This window comes from Micromesistius poutassou (genome assembly GCF_964030765.1).
Source record: "Micromesistius poutassou genome assembly, chromosome: 1".
NCBI classification, from domain to species: Eukaryota; Metazoa; Chordata; class Actinopteri; order Gadiformes; family Gadidae; genus Micromesistius; species Micromesistius poutassou.
In genome coordinates, this window is record NC_140271.1 from 12590932 (window position 1) to 12596011 (window position 5080).

A 5080-nucleotide genomic window follows, 5' to 3' on the forward strand; every position below is an offset into this window, starting at 1 on the left:
AATAGCAATGTCAAGAAACACTTCTTGAGTGAGAGTGGATCTTAAGTCGTTTTATTTGCCACAACAAGACTTAATTCAATTTAAATCTCAATTAAATTCAACTTCATTTGTATAGCCCTTAATCACAGGCACAGTCTCAAAAGGCGTAATCTGCTTCTTATTAGCATTTGCTGATTCCTTTCTCTGTTTACACAATCTGTCCCATTAGAAGTGACAAATATTAAAGTTACATCTTCGGCAACATCGAAATAGTTCAAACTAGATCACCTTTGGCAGCGATGTTATTTTCTGTTTACATTTAGCATTTGCAGACGGTCAGCAGTTGACCAATGCTGACCTCCTGGCTGCCCCGAGGCCACAGCCCCTAAGGCCTGAGTCTTGGAGTCTTGGTTTAACACAAGGTCAAACCCGAGGGGGAGATGGTCCGAGAGTCCAGTTTACCACACTTGGTGGAAGCACTTGAAACCACGGCAGACAGGGGGGGTGGAAGGGGGGTTGGGGGGGCTCTCCATCTGTTGGGGAAGAGAGTTGACAGTCAAACTGTATCTCATTAGAAGGCAGACAGAAGGTGTCAGTGGGATGTTTGGCCCTCAGATTTGTCTGTAATCTGCCTGCAAGATAAACTTACTACCTTCTTTCTCTCTCTCACATACATTTTACGTACACTTATTCCCAGCTCTGCCTCTCTTCTCTTACTTTCTCTCTCTCTGTCTCTCTTTCTGTCTCTCTTTTTCTCTCTCTCTGATGCACATGTGTGTCTCACTCTGTGTGTGTGTGTGTCTCAGTGTGTGTGTGTGTGTGTGTGTGTGTGTGTGTCTTTCCATGTATCTCTCTCTGTCTTTCTCTCCCTTTATCTAGCTTTCTATCTCTCTCCATTTCTCCAACACTCACACTGTCTGTCCCCATCAAAGTCCATCGCTCAATCTATCCATCAAGCTCTTGCTGTCTCTCTCTCTCTCTCTCTCTCTCTCTCTCTCTCTCTCTCTCTCTCTCTCCCTCTCTCGCTCTCTCTCTCCTTTCTCTCTCTCTTTCTCAATTTATCCTACTCACACACACATCTCTCTATCTATCTACCTATTTCTCTCTCTCTCTCTCTCTCTCTCTCTCTCTCTCTCTCTCTCTCTCTCTCTCTCTCTCTCCCTCTCTCTCTCTCTCTCTCTCTCTCTCTCTCTCTCAAAGTCTCTCTCGGTAGGACTCCCTCTCTCCCTCTCCTTCATATTCTCCCTCTCACTCTCCTTTGAGACTATGGAATCCAAATCATATCTCCTCAGCACTTCAGGGCGTGCAGCACAGGAATCAGCCAGAAACCACCGGTGACAAAATGACAACTCTGACGCACGTGTGTGTGTTTGCGTGTGTGAGTGTGGGAAATGTAAACTAAGATAAGATCGGATGCAATAGGGTTTGGTTTGTTTAGAAAATAGTCCTGCCTCACCACTCACCACTTAAGTGCTACAGTTAGACAGACAATTAGACAATCATCCGATATACAACATCCAAATCATCCAACCATACAAAAAACTAAAAAGATATCCACCCATTGCTGTCATTTTTATCTGACCGAGCCATCTGACAGAGCCAAGACAGGGGAGAAGGAAGTCTAACCACACAGACACACACACACACACACACACACACACACACACACACACACACACACACACACACACACACACACTGCCCCATGGGGGCAAGGGGTGAGGCCCACGGAGATAAATCAGTGCGGGCCCACGGCCAGGGGCCGGTGCCTGCAGACCTGTGTGCACCAGGGCATCTCTATCGCTGGATTTCACAGGTCATTACTCTGGCTCCAACGGTACACAGACAGACCCTCTCTCTCTCCCTCTCTCTCTCCCTCTCTCTCTGTCTGTCTGCCTGTGTCTCTCCGTCTCTCTCCGTCTCTCTCTCTCTCTCTCTCTCTCTCTCTCTCTCTCTTTCTCTCTCTCTATCTCACTCTCTCTCTCCCCCCTCTCTCCCTCTCTCTCTGTCTCTCTCTTTCTCCCTCTCTTTCTCACTCTGTTTGTCTGTGTCCCTGCATCTCTCTCTCTCTCTCTCTCTCTTGCCCCCCCCCCTCTGTCTCTCTCTCTTGCTCTGAGACAACAGCTTATGCGGCTTTGTGCCGGCTAAACAAGCACTTGTGCGTGGCGGAGGTAGATTCATGGGCAGATAGAGGCTCTCAGGTCCGTCGGGAGACCGCAGACGGACCATCCATCAACTCCTGGAGGTCGCGGGCCGAGCAGCCCAATAACAGGAGACACGGGACGGCCCGGTTGGAGCCGCCTGCCCTCTGGGTCTGGACCTGGTCCTGGGGTCTGGGGGTAGTCTCTGAGACAGGACTGGACTCTCTGGGTGGGAGTCTCTGGGGAGGGGAGTCTATGGGGGGAGTCTCTGGGGGGGGGGAGTCTCTGGGGAGAGTCTCTGGGGGGAGTCTCTGGCGGGGAGACTCTCTTGAGGTAGACACTGGGAGGAACGTAAACACACCAATGCTGAAGTTGATGAAATGCTAACGGTTGTTGATTAGCGACTGGCCAGCTGACTACGCTTCACTGAGCGACGTGGCGTGGACGAAAGGATCTCAATGTACGCACACGTTTGATGTTCAGTTGCAATGGTGCCCCGCTTAGAAGTCATTCAAAAGGGACCTAAATGAGTTTGTATTTTCAGGTCAGCAGCGTGGGGGACCTCTAGCAGCAGCCTGGTAGAGGAGGAGGTGGAGTAGGACGAGGAATAGGATGAGGAGTTGGAGGAGGAGGACGCGGACCCCTGCTGGGATGGGGCTCAGCAGCCGTCCTCTCTGACGCGCCGGTCAACAGAGGATCTCAACCGTCACCCTCTGACGGCTCACTGTTGTTACACACCTCCGGATCGATTTCAACCCAAGGAAAGTTATGTGTCTAGGTCCCGTAGATGGCCTCCATCACCCCCCGTATCCCCCCCCCCCCCCCCCCCCACCTCCTCCACCACCTCAACCACCAAGACCACCCCACCCTATCCACCCCCACTAGCCCCCCATCCTCGAATCCCGACCACCCCTCACCCCACCTCCTCAACCACCAAGACCACCCCACCCTAGTCCCCCATCCTCAAACCCCAACCACTCCTAACCCCACCTCAACCACCAAGACCACCCCACCCATCCACCACTCGGCCCCTTCCACTCGGGAATGAAAGTAAACAAAACCCTCCCTACCTTTCTCCGCCTCCTCCACCTTCTCCACGTCCTCCTCTTCCTTCTCCTCCTCCCCCTCCTCTTCCTCCTCCTCCTCCCCCTCCTCCACCCCCTCCTCAACCTCCTCAACCTCCCCCTTCTCCGCCTCCTCTGACCCCCCCCCTCCTCCACCTCCTCCACCTCCACCTCCTCCTCCTGCTCCACCTCCTCATCTTCCACCTCCTCCTCCCCCAAACCCCATCCCCACCAGAGGTGAAAGGGGCCAATACAAACACTCCACCACTCTTGCTGTTAATTGGCTTAAAGAGACTTTGGCAAACAGGGCCGCCCCCTCCCCCCCCCCCCCCTCCCCCACCTCGGGGCTGTTCCTCCCCAGACTGGACCGGTGGCTGAGCGGAAGAGCGACGCCACCGCAAATCATTTGACTTTGAACATTCAACTTTTAACGCACACGACACACAAACCTCCGCGTCGCCACATTCGACAAGTCTGTCCAGAACTAACGACGGGCCTAAACAAACGCTGACTGAAAAGGTAAAGATGACACACACATGTCACGCCGCGCATGTCGTATGTACATACAGGATGGACCGCTCGCCTCAGCGGTGTTCTCTCCTTCCTAACTGGAAGTCACTTTAAACATCCAGTGTGATTTTTCTCACCGTGGAAAAAAAAAAATCCAAAAGCGAAAGCGGGACAGCAGGGCCGGCCGTAAACCACCGGCCCCTGGCGCCGGCTTTAATTAACACTTAGATTACGTTTACAGGACCAACAAGGTCTGCCCTGCTTTATAACCCCCAAGGGCCCTTCCATTCTTCTGCCCCCGCCCCACTCCCCCGGGGCTCCAGAACATTCTCAGTTTGATGGGCTTCAGTCATACGTGTAAAAATAACTGTTGAACCAAAGCCGGCTCCGCACTCCCAACAGGGCTTCCTCCGCCCTGATTGGACAGAACGGGATTATCCCCCTCACGTCAAGTCACCACATTTATCCATTTCTCACCCCCCCCCCCCCCCCTTCTTCATCTCCTCCTCCTCTTCCTCCACCACCTCCTCCACCATCTCCAACATCACCGACCCCACCTCCTCCTCCACCACTTCCTCCTCCTGCACCACCACCTCCACCACTTCCTCCACCTGCACCCCATCCTCAACGACTTCCTCCTCCTCCACCACCACCTCCTCCTACTCCACCACCAACTCCACCACTTCCTCCTCTTTCACTACTTCCTCCTCCTCCTACTCCTCCTCCTCCTCCTCCTCCACCACCTCCACCTCCTCTTCGATCCCCTTCTTTTTCCACCACCACCTTCTCCTCCTCCACCACATTCTCCACCACCACCTCCTCTTCCTTCACCATCTTAACCCCCACCGTCTGCGAGCCAGCTTCCATTTGAGGTTCTGATTGGTTTGTTTGGCCTCCTGCTGTCAGTCCGGCTGCAGTTTGGCCATGACGCCAAAATCAAAGCCTCCACCCTGAGGCTGATAGAACCGTGTCCTCGTCTTCCCTCCTTCCCTCTGTCATCTGGGTTTTGCTCTGAGGTTGTTGCGGTACACTTTGGCCTGCTGGTCGACAGCCAAACGTTACAAAGTGACCTGCTGGTCTGTAAATACGCCAGACACACCGGCCGGAGAGTGTGAGAGACGACTCGCCGCAGACTGCATTGGGCAGAAAGTTATGTCAAGCACACAAACACACACACACACACACGCACACACGCACACACGCACACACGCACGCACACATACACGTACACACACACACACACACACACACACACACACACACACACGGGTGTTTAAAGAACTTACACTCACAAATGTCAGGGTTAGCCAATAAAGATTATCCTGAACGTTTGGATGATTTTCAAGGATGAATACATTATTTCAAGAGGCTTGAATACATTATTTC